General features: G+C 51.1%; 1 protein-coding gene across 4 annotated transcripts in view; it reads right to left on the reverse strand.

Annotated features, from left to right (window-relative positions):
- The window catches only part of PDE9A (phosphodiesterase 9A), an 82,966-nt gene that overhangs the window by 34,235 nt on the left and 32,272 nt on the right, over window positions 1-16,459 (reverse strand). Inside the window, exon 1 of one of the 4 annotated variants that reach the window (XM_047719428.1) lies at window positions 4,117-4,218. The exons of the other annotated variants lie outside the window; for them this stretch is intronic. The gene's annotated coding sequence lies outside the window, so the exon portion shown is untranslated. Of the gene's footprint in view, window positions 1-4,116; window positions 4,219-16,459 lie in introns of those variants that run through there. 4 annotated transcript variants of the gene reach the window in all.

Below are 16,459 nucleotides of genomic sequence, written 5' to 3' on the forward strand. Positions count from 1 at the left end.
GCTCACTCTCTCAAATAAATAAATAAAATCTTAAAAAAAAAAAGGAACCACTGTCTTTGCTCATCCACGAAAAGCAACTGCTCATCTCTTAAAATTTTATCATGAAATTGTAGCAATTCAAATATAATAATGAAAAATAATGAAAAAGTTTGAACTAGTCCAAGAAGTACTGAAATGTGACACGGAGACAGCTAGGCAAGGCTTCTGGAAGCACCGTGCCGACAGACCTGCTTGGCGCAGGTTTATCAGAAACCTTCAATTTGTAAAAAATGCAATTATCTTCAAAGCACCATAAAACAAGGTGAGCCTGTATACAGCTATAATAATCAGGACTGTGGGATGTTAGTGGAGGGGTAGACACATATGTCAACGGAACAGAGAACCACAATCACACCCATACAGATATGCCCAGCTGATCTTTGATCAGTGTCTGAAGGTGATTCAACGCAGGAAAGGCCATCTTTTCAGTAAATGGAGCTGAAGAGGCAGAAAAATAAAACTGGACCTAGACCTCACAGTTGGTATGAAAATTAACCAAAAATGGACCACGGATATAAAATACAAAGATAGAAGGCTTTTAGGGGGTAAAAAAAAAGGAGAAAATCTCCAGGTTTTGGGCTAGGCAGGGCTCTTAGACTTGACATCACACATAACCCGTGACAGGGAAAACGATGGACTGAATTTCCTCAGAAGTAAAGCTGTCGCTCTGCAGAGCACGGGCTGGAGGACGAAAGGACAAGCCACAGTCTGGGAGGAGATGCTTGCAAACCGCATCCGACAGAGGCTCGAACACAGGGCGTGGAAAGAGTGGTCCACACTCCGCAGTAAAACTCTGTGAAATAAGCTTCCCCAGAACCTCTCAGCAGAAAGAACAAAACAGCCCATTTGCAAAGGGGCAAGAGACACTAGCAGACAAGTGCATGAAAAGACGCTGTGCATCGCGGGCCATTAGGAAACGCCAGCTAAAACCACACCGAACTATCAGGGCACACGTCTCAGAAAGGCTAAAACAGAAAAAACAAAAACGATGACAACCCCCAAAGCTGGCAATGATGTGGAGAAACTGGACGACCTACCCCACGCTGGTGGGAAGGCCGACTTAGCAACTGCACCCCAGGGCAGGGAGAGGAAAACCGGCCCAGGATGCTCAGGGCAACTTTCTTGGTGATCGCCTCGACCTGGAAACAACTCGGGAGCTCTTGGATGGGTGACAGTGGTCTGTCCACAGCGGGAAACACTACTGAGTTACAGAAAGAGCTGAGCTAGTGTGGGAGCAACACGACACTGTGGAGGGACTTCCAGGGACTCGCGCCGAGTAAAAGAATCCCGTCCCCAAATGTGCCCACTGTCGGGCCACATTTGTAGAATGCTTCTGGAATGGCAAAATGACAGACATGGAGGACCCAGCGATCGCCAGGGGTTCTGGCGGGAAGAACGTCGTGGGGACCGAATGCTATGACTGCTTCCGCCCGCATCGGTGTGCGCGGCCCGGCATGGCTTCCTACCACTTTCGGAAAGATGTCACCACGGGGGGAAGGGGCAAAGGGGACGTGGGCTCTCACTATGTGTTTCCTCACAACTGTGTATTATTCTATAATTATTTTAAAATAAAAAGCTTATAAAAATTATATAGATAGCATGGATTCTCCTTTTTCCTTTGGACTCTAGAGGCAAGATCCTTTGGGCATCCCAAGATTTTCACACCAACGTTTTATTTCCAGCCCACGTAGTAGTAATGCTTTCCAACCCTTCCTCCTGTGCCTTCTCTGCCTCTGGCTCTGTCCAAGGGGTGGACATTTGTGCTCTGGTCCATGTGACGGCTACGCCGCAGCCTGACTCCGGCGACATGTCTGTGGTTCCCAGAAGGGGCTCAGCAGGAGGCTGAACTCCCCGTGAGAGCAGCCGCTGGGCGCTGCCACCCGGGTTGCAGTGCACACACTGGACACCCTGCCCGGAACAGCACCCGGGACAGCACCCAGGACAGCACCCGGGACAGCACCCGGGCTCCCGAGTGCTTTAGGAATGGCACAATCTGCATTTTTTTCGCCAGGAGACGGGGCAAAAATGCCTGTGTGCACAAAGGTCAACCACACCCACACATCCATAAACAGAGCCCTGATCAGGAAATGGGTGCCTCCCCCTCCCCAGCGGGGCTCTCTGGAATTCCTGCCGCGGGTTACTGTTTCCTCCCAGTGGATTTCAGAACTGAAAATGAACTGCGATTTCATGTGTGTGAACGTGGCCTGTGTTCGCCATTGCTGCTGCCGGCCTGGATGGCCACAGGTCCTCTGGGACACCCTATCCTCCTTCCATGCCTGTCCCGGGGAGTCCCAGCCCCCGGGGAACAGGCCAGGCTCCGGGGGCCACGTCCTGCCCACACGGAGCTGAAATCTGGGACCCTCGGACAGCCCTAAAGCCCTGGCTATGGGGGCAGCAAGCAGTTTCCCATCACAAATGTTAGTCTTCCTGGCACAACTTACCAGAAAAATCTGACATGATGCAGGAAACGGGTGCCTTTCCCCTAAACGCTGGACGGCATGTACCGCATTTTGAAAACTAGTGCATATTCAGGCATCTTGCTTTGAGAATCTCTTCATTGCTTTAAGAACAACCCACTGGGACGAGGGAGGCTCTCCGGGGCTGGGAAATGGGGAGGGTGGGATGCAGGGTCCAAGGGCACAGGAAGTCAGGATGACGCACCGATGAGGGTAGGGGAGAGCCAGCTGACAGCCACGGGCAACCTGCATGTTCTCCGGAGAAACCTGTTCCAGCTGAGCGGCCGCCAGACTATCCGGAAGGGTCCCCACCCCGGGCACGGTGGGGGACCTCAAGCACGCCGCTCCGAGCTCACTGGCACTCAGTCCTCAGCACCCAGGGCTCCAAGACGGGCAGCGGGTCGGCCGCCCAAGCGACCAGTCCTAAGGACGGGGGCTTCGGCAGGCTCACCATCTGCCTCTTACCCCTGGACTGGCCGCCGTCAGGGCGTTGGGGGCACTTGTCCCTGGATGCTTAGGCAGCGGGCACTGGAGGGTAAATGCTCCCGCCAGCGGAGTCGCTCTCACAGCAGAGGTTCCTGTGGCTCAGGTCATCTCCGCGTCTGGCGGGGGCTGGGTCCAGCTGCTGGGACACCACCACATCAGTCCAGCTTCGGGCCACGGATGCACCCTCAGGGGCCCAGGACCCGGTCCGGGGGACAGAGCCAAGGGGACTCCTGGGGCGGAGGGGCAGGACGGGAACCCTCCCCAGAGCGTTCACCCAGCTGCTGTCACAAGGGACCCGGGAGTCTTGCACGTGCCACTGCCCTGAGGCCTGGACGGTTCAAGGAACTCACCTCCGCCTCTCCCAGCGCTTCTAGGAATTGTTCACTTATTCCAGACAGATCCCCAGTCTCCCCCACAGCAAGGGCACGGAAATCTGGTTCACCCGATCAATAAGACAGCCTAACCTATAAATTCTGCCCTAAAGAGTAGTTTACATGAGGCCGGCCCGCTGCCAGGCACTTCTCTTTACCCGGTGCTGAGCGGAGAGACCACGGTGACAGCCGTGCTGTTGTCCCCTGCACACCTGCGCTGGCCGGGGTGCATGCCCTTCCTTCTCCCTCTACGCAAATGAACGCAAACAGGCCCTAGTCACAGGGGGCCCCAAACCTGCACGGGGAGGGCAGGTGGCAGGGGGACCTCAGCCCAGACACCTGACCCCTGGGGCACGCGTGCGTGGCCTGGGAGGTCCCTGCAGGTCTGCCTCTCTGACGCGTGGGCACATGTTGTGCAACATCATGGCCAAGCCCCAGCTGTGGACGTGACCCTGGGTGAGCGGAGTTTCCCCTGACTCACCCGGAAGCAATGCAGTGAGATACTGAGTGTCCTTCCAGAAACATTTACTGAATCATCCGCTATGGCTTCAGAGAGGGGCGTCTTACTTTGCATTGGGGAAAGTGATCCCCATTACCAGCTGCCAGATGGATACCCCGAGGCCCCAAAGGTTTATTTATGGCCATTCTTGTCTGGTGCTCTGCCTAGGGGGATGTGGAGGGGGACCCCTGTCTGCTCCCCGCCCCCTCCCTCCTTCTTGGGGTGTCACCACCCTTCTCCAGGGTAGCAGGAGGGGTGAACTCACCTCTGCCCCACTTTTGCTCTCCTGGCCCCTCTAGCTGGGAGAGGACATTCTGGCCCAGGGCACAGTCACGGGCAATTCGGTGTTTATGGACGTCATAAACATAAAACGGATGAGCAGAGTGAGGATGTTTCTCTTATAACCCGGGAGCACAATAAAGTTACATGGTTACCCGTGACCTCACCTTGCTTCTTAAAGGCACAGGTGCCCTTTCCAGGAGGCATCTTACCGAGAAATCACTCACGTTTATCAGCAGCCAACAGGATGCTTCTCTGTGGCTGGTGGTGACCTTGACTCATGCTTTCGCCTCCTGTTAGCCTTCAGAGGTAGCAGAGAAAGCAAGGTGGACCAAAGCGCCCTGATGACCACACCTGAAATTCTGGAGTGGGTCTTGCAGCTGTCTAGCTGGGGGGTCTAGCTGTCTAGCTGTCTAGCTGGCAGGGTCATCACAGGCTCATGGCACCTCGGAGGCAGGAGTAGGGCGCAGCTTTTCCCCTTTCGGATTTGAAGAGGGGGATTTCCTATTCTGCGTAGTTTGATTCGATCCCAGATGTCTGCATACAATTTCTCCCTCTGCCCTTCTCCCAAGGCTTGTTTTTCAAGTTTTTCAAGATAAATGCCGGTAAGGGGAGTTGCCTCGGGGACAGCTAGGACTGCAATTTTCCTTTATTGTTTTATAGATTGCAACAACCGTAACAAACAACCATAACAATCTTTATTGAGCTCTTAACTACGGTCCAGGCACCACTCTAAGCGGCTTGTACAGATGGGTCATTGAGCCCTCCTAGTGACTTGATGTAGCTGTGTGATGTAGACAGAAAGTTGAGTCACAACACGGCCAGACTCTTCTGCCCTCTCCCCAAGTCATATTCCCACTCAGGGCTGCAAAGGCCAGACAGTGTGGCCACTTTCCCAAGGGGCAAGGACACTCCACACACACTCCTCATCCCTCAGAAACACCCTCCCCCATGGCTGTTGAGGTGTGGTGTACTTTTGAGGGAGAAGGATGTGGGTACGATATGCTAGCAAGGATGCCCCGGGTGTAGTTGTATCTGGAAACCAGCAGTGGATTGTACATGTTGGGGGGGACTCTATCTGCCATATGCGTATGTCAAGATGACGCCATGAGAGCAGTTTCTGGAAGAATTCTGTCAGGATAAAGTCTCATCCAGTACACTCATCAATTATTGTGCCAAGGACAGGACTTTTGCAAAAATCTATTGAAGGCTGAGGCTTTTTTGCAAACTAAAGGCTTCTCTCCATCTGTGGAGTTTTGCAAGTAGCAAGAGGAATAAAAAAATGGCTGACTGTAATAACCAAAGATGGGCGACAGCGTAAAGATACACCCATGGGGCACTAGTTGGATAAACGATGGTTCATCCATGAAGCTGTGCTGCTAGAGAAGGAAGGAAGGAGATTTCCATGCTCTGTTGTGGAGAGAGCTTACGGTGCGTGCGGTGGCTGGAACTGGAGCAGACCACTGCAGGCTCACTGGGTTGCAGGTTCAGAGGGCGGGGTCTGGGGTGGTCGGGGAGGATGGAAATGAAAAGCGGAATGCCCAAAGGAGGAAGTTCTATGAAAACTCTCCTATCCCTCCGCTGATCCGTCTCTGAATTGCACCCGCATGTGGGCCTATGAAGACGATGGAGCTTAGCAGAGATTTTGGTGCTGCCCACCACTGGGGACAAAGTCCGAGTCAGGCAACAAGGAGTGCTTCGACAAACCCTCAGGCTTCCTGTTGAAGCCCCAGAAGGGCCACACTTAGAGATGTACCCTAGCAAAGCATAAAACCAGGCCTCCACAAGTTCAAAGCGATCACTCAGTAATTTAACGACCAGCTAGAACAAAAAAAAAATCAACACTCTTCAGAGGATGGTAACAAAATCCAGAATCTCTGCAATGGAATATTCATAACGTAAGTCTACACCAAGGAAGAGACAGGCGAAGTAACAGGGGAATGTGACATGCAGTCAAGAACAAAAAATCACCCAACAGAAACCCTAGACCACTCAGATGCTGAAATTAGCAGACCATACCTTTCATGAAACAACCACAGTTGTGTTCAAGGACCTAAGGAAAAGGATGTTAGTAAATAATAAACAGATGGAGGGTTACGAGGCAGAAATCTATGAATAAGAATCAAAATTGCAGAATTTAAAAGCGTATCTCAAAACATTCAGAGATGGGCTGATAGCAGTTTTGAATAAGCAGAAGAGTCAGGAAAATCAAGGACAGATGGACAGAAATGATGCAATCTGTAGAACAAAAAGAAAAGAGATTCAAAAAATAACAGAGCAACCACTTGAAGGATGGTGACAAACTTCTAACATAGACATTAGAATTTCAGAAGGAAGGTGGGGGGTGGGACAACTGGGTGGTGGACATAAGGAGGGCGTGTCGTGTAACGAGCACTGGGTGTTCTGTAAGACTGATGAGGGACACCTGGGTGGTCCAGTCGGATAGGCATCTCCCTTCCACTCAGGTCATGACCCTAGGGTTCTGGGATCGAGTCCCGCATAGAGTTCCTTGCTCAGTGGGGAGCCTGTTTCTCTCTCCCTTCCTCTGCCTGCCACTCCTCCTGCTTCTGTGCACGCTCTCTGGCAAATAAGATCTTTAAAAAACCCCAGATGAATCACTCAACTCTACCTCTGAAACTAATAAAACACTATCTGTTAATTAACTGAATTTAAATGAAAAAATAAAAGCTTATACTAAGATTGGAAAAGAAAAGAATTTCAGAAAGGAAGGTGAGATAGAATGTTGCATAAAATACGTTTAAGGAAATAAAGTTGAAAGTTTCACAAGTTTGGCAAAAACAGGAGTTTATAGCCCACGGAAACTCCATAAATACCAAGTAGGACAAACAGAAAGAATACCAGAGCCAGGTACAGCACAAGCACGTTGCTGCGACCCACAGACAAAGGAAAAGGACCTTGAAAGCGGCCAGAAGGGGGAAAAAAGGCAGAAATCTCTGCAGGGGAATAAGGATAAAGTAAAAGCTGATTTCTCATCAGAAATGATGAAGGCAGGAAAAAAATGATTCAACATCTTTAAACTTCTTTCAAAATACAAAAACAAAACCAAACCACAAATGCAGAATTCTATACCCTGAGAAACCGTCTTTCAACACGAAGGCAAAATAAAAACATGTTTGGATAAGCAAACGCTGAGAGAATTAGTCACGAGGAGTCTGGCACTGTAAGACATGTTAAAAGGAAAAAAGAAATTCTTCAGGCTGAAGGGACGTAGCAGCAGTGAGAAGTGGGAATCCACAGGAGGACATAAAAGCACCAGAAATGACATACAGGTCGGGAACTATAAACATTTCTACTTCGGGGCGACTGGCTGGCTCAGTTAGAGGAATATATGACTCTCGATCTCAGGGTCGTGAGTGTGAGCCCTCGTTGAGTGTAGGGATTGCTTAAATAAAGAAAAACTTTAAAAAACCATCTTTAAATTTTTTTTTCATAATTTCTTGAAAAGACAACTGGCTGTTTAAAGCAAAACTGATAATATTGTATCATGGGGTTTATAATGTATGTAGATGGGCTTGGTCTGTTGGGTCTTCTCTAACAGGACACCACAAACTGGTGTTGATTTATTTCTTATAGCTGTGGCAGCTGGAAGTCCAAGACCAAGGCGCTAGCAGACTTGGTGTTTGGGGAGGGCCGGCTTTCGGTTTATGGAACAGCTGTCTCCTCGCTGGGTCCTCAGGTGGTAGAGCGGGGAGGGTGCTTTTTGGGGTCCCTTTTGTGAGGATACGAATTCCATAGCCTCAGCATACAAGCCTAACAAAGATATTATAAGAAAAAGGTTACAAACCAGTATCCCACTTGAACACTGACACAAAGATTCTTAAAAATTCCTAATAATTATTAGGAAACAAAACTTAGCAATATATAAAAGAGAATACATCTTACATCAGGGTAGAGGTCCTGTGTACCCTTTTAAAAACTCATCCCTAAGTATTTTTCTAGGAATCCAAGTGGGGTTATCCCAGAAAAGCAAAGCTGTTTTAACACTGAAAACCAGTCATTGCAACTCCCCATTTGAACAGAATAAAGCAGAAAAATCGTCTGATCATCCCCGTAGATGCAGGAAGAGCATGTGACCAAGCCCAACAAACACTAGAAACCCAGGAATAAAAGCAGATCACCTCGACCCATCTCAACAGATACAGAAAAACACCTGATGCAATTCAACAAAGAATTTTGTCAAAGAACAATTGACCAACCAACAACCAAACCAAACCAAACAAACAAAAAAACCACTGGGCAAGCTAGGGGAAGAAGACGCCCTCAGCCTGAGAAGGGGCACGTACAACACAGCTGTGGCTCACGTCATACTCGGTGTGAGAGAGAACGCGTCTCCTGGGGTCAGGTCAGGTGCCTGCTCTCACTTTCGCTTAGCAGTACTGGGGTTTCAACCAGGACCACACGGCAAGCGAAGGACATAAAAACCAAAGAGACTGGAATGCTAGAAGTAGAAGTGTCTTTATGATCAGAAGACAATGACTGTCCCAATGGGAAATTCTAGGAATCCAGAAAATACCCAAACTCACCAATGAATTAAGCAATGTCAGAAGAGACTCTGTCAATAAGCACAAATCTGCTGTATTTTTACGAACTAGCAACAGACAATTGGGCAATTCAGACCCCCTTGACAGTAACACCAGAAAACAGAAGATGCTGAGGAACAAATGTAACAAAAGATAAGCAGGACCTTTATCTTGGATGCTATGAAACTTTCCTGAGGGACTTTGAGGAAGACCTGAGTACGGGAAGGGCTGTATCACGTTCGTGGGCTGGGAGACTCCATGGAGGTAAGATGTTCGTGTTCCCACATTAATCTCTTAATTGGACGCAATCAATCGAAGTCACAGAGGGCTTTTTAAAGAGAAACTGATGTGTCGACTCTTAATTCTGAAATTCACAGTGAAAGGAAAAAGACTCCTGTAGCCAAAATAATGGCAAAAGAAGCATAAATATGGAAAACTTCCTGATTTTAAGCCCTAGCAATTGAGCTAGTGTGTGACAGATGTCACGATGGGTGCGCAGATCAATGGGACAGAACAGAAAGGCTACAAGGAGGCCCACACATAGACAAACAATTCTCAAGAAGGTGTCTACATGATTCAGTGGGACAAGGCAAGGGAAGTCTTTTTAACAAATGAGGTTGTAACAATCAAATACTTGTATAGAAGAAACGATGGCCAACCCCTACCTCACACCACACACAAAATTAATTTGAATTGGATTGTGGATGAGAAGCTACAGCTATGACTTCCGGTCTTCTAAAAATGTATCTCATCTTTCCACCTGGGGGCAGACACATGGTTCTTGGAGAAGACACAGAAAATACAATAGGTAAAAGGATAACTTGTTAATTTAGACTCGATCACCCAAAAAACTTCTCATCAAATGTCCTCATTAAGGAAATGAAAAAGGTGGGCCATGAAACGGGAAAAGATGTTTGCCATACATATGTCTAGCAGATGAATTATACCCAGAGTATATGGAATTTCCTACAAACCGTTGATTTAAAAAAAAACCAAAAACAGAACAACAAGCCCATTTACAAAATGAGCAAAACACAGAGAACAGACACTTCACAAAATGAGATACTCAGAGAGCCAGTAAGCGTCTAAAAACATGCTCAACCATCGTTACATCATCTGAGAAATATAAATTAAGACCATAAGCAAATATAGATAAAATAAGACCATAAGGAAAGACCTACCTACTTGGTGTCTAAAATTTGAAAGCCTGCGATGGTCGGGTTGGGCTGTGTGTTGAGCCCCAGGTCTCCCCCCCACGTCCGGGAGGAGGGTGAACCACACAGCGGTTCGGGAACACAGTGGGCGGCCTCTTCTAGAGGGAAGCATCCATTTACCCTATGAACCAGCGACATCACTCCTGGGTTATGACCCGAGATAATCACAGGTATGGCCACGGGAAGATCCGTACGACGTTTACAGGGCTGGCACAGAAGATTCCCCAAGGTCGCCCCGCAGGACGCGCGGTGAGCCAGCAGTGCCTGCCCGTGTGCTGGAATTCTGCTCAGCAGCCTGGATGTGAGTAAGCTACAGGCATGTGTCCTGAAAACACGCTGCTCACGGGACCCAGGCTGAGACCGTGCCTACGGGAGGCCTGCCCTGGCGGGGAGATCCGGAACAGGACAAAGCGGGCTCTGCTCACGCAAGCAGAGCTGTGGCTTCTTGGGGCGTGTGGGGACAGGCTTGGAAGGAGGGCCGGGGACTTTCCCAGTGACAAAGCTGCTCTTCATCGTGATGGGGAGGTGGGGACACGCGTGTGAGCATTCAAACCGGGGGCTTCGGGTCTGTGTGGGCCCTGCAGCTGCATGGGTCATGGGTCGTGGGCATGTGTGGCTCCGCAGGGCCCTCCTGGGGTCCCAGAGGCAGACAGCGGCTTGAGTGGCCGCCCTCCGCTGACGTCCTCGAATAAATGTTCTGGCGTCACCATTCCCGTGTCACCAAATTCTGTGGTCAGGACACAGACTCCCCAGGCCTCCGAAGACTGTCTGCCGGTGGCAGCTAGGTGCTGTGGCCTTTGCTGTCGGGACCAGCCCAAAGGGGGCAGGACGCGCCATCCCATAAAGACAAGACGGCAGGAATGCGCTGAGCCCCTCGGAGGCAACCCAGGAGAAGGGCTCATTTTCACGGCCCACTGCATCGCTGTTTCAAAAATCGTGCAAGTCAGGATGATGGAGGCTGATTATACCATTCCTGGCAATGAGGCGGCACTAAGAATAGAAAACATTATTAAGGAGCTTTATTATCTTGCGTAAGCAACGCATTGGTGCTCACATTCCAAGCACGCACTTGGCTGGCGAGGGACGAGAGCCAGCACCCCGTGTGGCTGTCGACCTTTGGGGCGTTCCTGTCCTGCTGGCGGTCAGCAGGGCCAGGGCGGCAAGACCGCAGCTGCTCAAAGCCGCGCTCTGGGTCATTCCCAGCGACAGCTACAGTTTACTGAGCACGTACCAAGGGGCAGGCGCCGGGCCAAGCATTTGGCACAAACTGCCTCATTTGTCTTTGCAAGAACCCCGTGGGGTGTGCTTTCCACTTCCGGCTCTGCAGGGAAATGGACGGACTGTATGGTGGGAAGGTGTCCCAAGGCCGTGTCACCCAACTGACAAGTGACTGGGGGCAGCTCTCCCAAAGACGGGGAGCTGCGTGCAGCACGGACCCCGGGGAACCCTGGAGTGTGCAGGACAGAGGCGAGCAAGGGAAGAGAGCCGGCCGAGGGTGGGTCAGTGTGGGGCTATCGTGGGGGGCAGGGGCCACCTGCAGCTCATTGGGTTGGGGGGGCCCAGAGCAACGATGTGTCGGTGACCTCAGAGACCTGTCTGACACCTGCAAGGACACGGTGCATTTGTCCCTGGGTTCTCTCTCTCTCTCGGAGGGGATGTTCCCGGGCGGTGAGCCCTCAACACATCCCGCGGCCTTGCACCCGGGAGGGGAGGTCTGTAGGCAGTGGGGGGAGGGGGGGGTCTCAGGTTGGAGGAGGCTGGCTCGCCCGTGGCACCAGCAGTCTCTGATCTGTGCTACTGAGCACATGCCGGACTCTGACAATGTTTTAATGTTTTATGTGACCCAGTAGATCTCAAAATACCTCAATACGTATCACACGAAACTGTGCACACCCACGTCCCTGCGGCGTCACTCACAGCAGCCCAGAGGGGATGCCACCCAAATGCCGTCAGAGGGTGCGTGCTCATGCAGAAGGTGGCTCATTCCTGCCCATGAGCAGGAGTGACTGCTGACACAGGCCACAATACCGAGCAGCCCTGTACACGCTGTGCTCCCGGGGCAGGAGGCTAGACGCACAAGAGGACCTCCAGACGGGCATCTCCATGGCGACAGTGGTTGCCAGGAACCAGGGCGTGCAGGCAAGGGGACTGAATGCCAATAGGTACAGGCGACAGAATGCTCTGGAGTTAGACGGTGGTGGTGGTTGCACAAGGAAGTGACTGTTACTAAAAACCTGGAACCGTCCCCTTAAAACGGAGCATTTTGTGTTTGTGAACCGTAGCTCACTGCGAAGACACGAAACCAACCCGAAACTGATCAGCAGGTGTTTTACATCCTTTCCCAGTGGCGGGGTCTTCACGGTCCCGCCTGTGTTTTACAGTTAGAGCACCAGGGTTTGGACGGTGGGGGCCTTCTCCACCGCGGTCCCCTCCTGCCGGAACAGCTCACTGCCCGGAAGCCCCTTGGCCTTCGGTGTCCCGGGGTGTAGGCCTTGTACTGAGCCGCCGGTCAGCCAGGGCGAGTCCCGGGCACTCACGGTGACTCCTGTTCTGTAAGCGGTGGGGAGCCGGTCTGGGCAGCTCGCTTACTCTGAGACCCGAGCAGACATGCACCGTGGCCGGATCCAGACGGGCCCTTCTGGCCTGGCCTCCCTGAACCTCGAGATGGGGGGCCCAGCCCTGGAGCTCTGAGCCTTCCTGTGGGAACAGGGCAGGCAGTGCCCCACGGACGGCGATGCCCGTGGCCCACTGGAATTCTGGGCAACGTCCAAGGTGCAGCCAGGTACCCTGTCACTCCCGATCAGCCACCTGTCATCTCTCCCCGTGATGGCTCCTGCTCTGTCCTTCCAGCGCGCTTTCCTTTCTGTCCTTGGGAACAAGGACGATGAAGCTGTGAAGCAGGAAAAGGCCTTGAGTCACCCACGACCCCTGCCCAGGGTGACAGAAAGGAGAGCCAAGCTCAGGCGCAGCCTCCACAGGGCCTCCCAGTGAAAGCACCAAGTGAGGCGGCCTTGGGTCACTTGTGTCAATAGAGAAATGATCCCTGACGCAGACCTGCCCCACACGGATCCTTGCACCACCCCTGCCCCCCACGCAGGGAGGCGCAGCCCAGGTGAGGCCCAGCCTGGGCTCCAAGGCCTCTGCTTCCCCCCCAGCTCTGATCACGGTGGTGGATCGGGGGTGACGACGTTCCTCCCATGATCCCTCCATTGGCTCCTGCAGGCAGAGGGTCCCCCGCGGGCACACACACGGGAAGTGGCTGGACACTGAGATAACACATCTGATAATCTGGAAAAGGCCCGTTTCAGCTTGAGCTGCTCAGATCCAGCAAAAGCGATGGGCAGCTCAAGGCTGTTCAAATGACTCAGCTCCCCTCTGCCGAGAAGATGTGTTAAGTTCCATCCCATGGTCTTAGCGGTTCCTATTTATTTAACCTGTGAAAGAGGGAACCAGTCTGTCCACGTGGTTGTCTCCCATGCCGAGGCGAAGAGCGTGTCTTTCTGACAAGGTGTTTGGTAGATACAGAAGCTCCTCGTGTACGGGGGACGTCACACTTCCTGTTCCACGATCCTTCTCCGCCGCGGGCGTCCTCGATCTCCAGCACATCCCTGCACTTGCAGCGGGGGTGAGGCCTGGGCCAGGACCTCGACCCTTCTTTTCTACAGAAAGTCATGTTTTCTACAATACTCCTCGCTTCCCTGTTTCCGAACACCGAAGTCACAGGCCAGCAAGACTGGGCATTTCTGCATTGAACGGCTCTGCAAGGACGAGGTACGGGCACTGACTGAAACGTGGGGTCAGCAAGAAGGACAGGGACCCCAGGGCTGGGGGCCTCAGCAGCTGCATGGAAGCCTGGACCCCAGGCTCCCACATCCTCTCCCGAGCTGCTTTTCCTTGCCATTGTGAGTGTGGCCTGTGGAATCACTGACACAGAGGCTACTTTGTGCCACACTCCGGGCTCTGGAAGCAGCTGGGCTGGGCGCTGATGCACGGGTGATGGAGGGGTGTTTCCCTGCAGAGAGCGGGAGTTAACATTCATAGAAAAAGTTCCAGAAGGAAAGACAGAGCTCCGTTTCCTTGCTTGTCTCAGGAAGACTCAGGCTGGGGGGGGTCTGTCCCCAAAGGAAAAACCTGGAATGCCAGTGCCTTGGAAGAGAAGGGGTCCTCATGCACCTGATCCAGGGCAAGGGCAGGGGGTTAGCCTGACCGTCAGTGCGCACAGAGTGAGGGTGGACCTGTCCCAGGCGGCGGTGTTCGCGGTGCTGGCGAAGGTACACCTTTCGAGGAAATCCACTTCTTACAGCCGCAGAGAACCTGGCTCCCGGGTTCCCCAGACAGCCAGGGGCACTCACACCGGCTCCAGCTTTTGCTCAGTTCTTTCCCTTAAGGGGCACAAACCCACCTCCGCTGGTCCACGTTGGGCCCCAAAGTTACGCAGAAGTCCCTCTTTATTCTTCCTCCAGTGACCATCATGTAAATGTCCGTGCACGGCTGCCCCGTCCCCCAGTCTTCCTCCCCGAAGCTCATTCCCGTCCGGTCTGCCCCACGCTCAGCTTTGGCTTCTCTGTTCCTCAAAGGCTTCATTCTTCTGGCCGCTCTATTCTGGATGGTGACAAGAAGCCAGTGTCCGGCTTCCCATGGACTCCTGTGCCTGAGTACTAGGTCTCAGGGCTCCGTCCTGGGTCCCTCCTGCCAGCTCTCTTCCTCTCGGGGGGTGGGGAGGGGTTTACCAAGCCCTGGCGGCAAACACTGCCATCATCATCACCGTCACCAGTCCCATGACACACCCACCATGGAGAAGGAGATCAGCCTCCTCCAGACACATCAGCTCAACACTGGTGCCGACAGGCACCCTGCTCCAGTACGTTCCAAAGTGGGCTCCCTTCTCCGGCAGCCATGACACCCTCAGCTGGTTCCCTTGTGGGAGGTGCTGTTTCTTTTTGGTGACCCTGGAGGCTTCCTGGGTCCCGATGTCCCCCAAAGTCATCTCCAGGAATTCAAGGGAGATCCCAGAGGCATCGCACGTTAGCAATAGGACTGAAGCATCCCTGGAGTAAGGGTCCTCTACAACTGTCCTAGCAAAGCCTAAAAACGGGTCTCAAAGACATCACACTGATTTGTAAATAACTCAAGCGCCTGCCAGGATAGAGCTACATTCTTTAGTGGGGAAAATGAAATCCAGATGATCAACAACATGCAAAAAATGAACATATGGGTCTGTACAAAGAAATGCAGAAGAAATATAATGGACTGTGGAAAGCAAAAAATGATTAACAGTGGATTATGGGGCTTAAAACATATGCAGCATAGAAATAAAATGTATGACACAGAGCACTGGTAGGGAGAAATGCCAGGACTCTGGTCCAGGACTCCGTGTCATCAAGGCAGCATAGTAGAATTTGTGATATGTTAATGATACAGTCTGTGAAACCCAGAGCAGCCAAGAAGAAATAAAGTGAAGGACAGCTCAGAGACAGAGTGGAGAAAAAAATGCTCGGGATCTAAAAGATATAGGAAAAGAGAGAAAAAAGTAAAAAAAAAAAATGAATGAAATGAACAAAATGAGTAGTAGATTTAACCCAACTGTATCTGTGATTATGATTACTGTAAATGACTTAATAATTCCAACTAAAAGGTTGAAATTGCCAAAATTGATACATGGTGTCAATCAGAAACCTGCTTCGAATACAGAGACACAGAGATATTCAAAGTAAAAGGATGAAAAGAGGATATCATGAGTACTAAGCCTAAGAGAGCCCCAGGAGATATTAATAGGAGATAAGGAAGATATTCAAACAAAGAATAGAACCAAGGATAAAGGCCACATTTTCCTAAGGATAAAGGGATTGGCCCATCAGGACGACACAACAGTTTTAAATAAGTACGCACCCAATAACAGGAATTGGAAATGCATAAAGCACAGCTTGACAGACCGAGGAAAGCAATGACCACATTGCAAGAGACTTGGATATTTCTGTACCCGTCTTTCAGTAATTGACAGAACAAGTAGACAGAAAAACAGAGATATGGGAAACTTGTGCTACTTATCAGCCACCTTGACCTAAGGGATCCTGATGGAATAGTTCACCTAATAACAGCAGGATACACACCCTTTCCAGGTGTCTCCGGAGCCGTCACCAGGATACCTCATGCCTCTCAATAAATTAGGAAAGATCGGAGTCATACAGGCTCCACTTTTGACACAATGGAGTTAACTTAGAAATCAGTATCAGAACGATAACTGGAAAATACACAACCGTTTGAAAACTAAACGACACTCTTCTAAATGATAAGGGGATCCAAGCCGGAAGCACAAGGCAAATCAGAAAACACTTTGAGCTGCATAAGAATGAAAACACAGCACATCAAAGCCCATGAGATGCAGCTAAACTGAACTGAGAGGGTATCTTTAGCTTCAAATTACTATGTAAAAAAGAGAAAGATCTAAAATTAAGGACTGAAGCTTCCACCTTTGGAAGCCAGAAAAAGAGGAGCAAACTAGGTGTGGGGTGGGTAGAAGGAAGTAAGTAAAAGGGTAAGAGGAGAAATCACTGAAATAGGAATCAGACCCACA

This window comes from Lutra lutra, chromosome 1 (genome assembly GCF_902655055.1).
Source record: "Lutra lutra chromosome 1, mLutLut1.2, whole genome shotgun sequence".
Taxonomy (NCBI): Eukaryota; Metazoa; Chordata; class Mammalia; order Carnivora; family Mustelidae; genus Lutra; species Lutra lutra.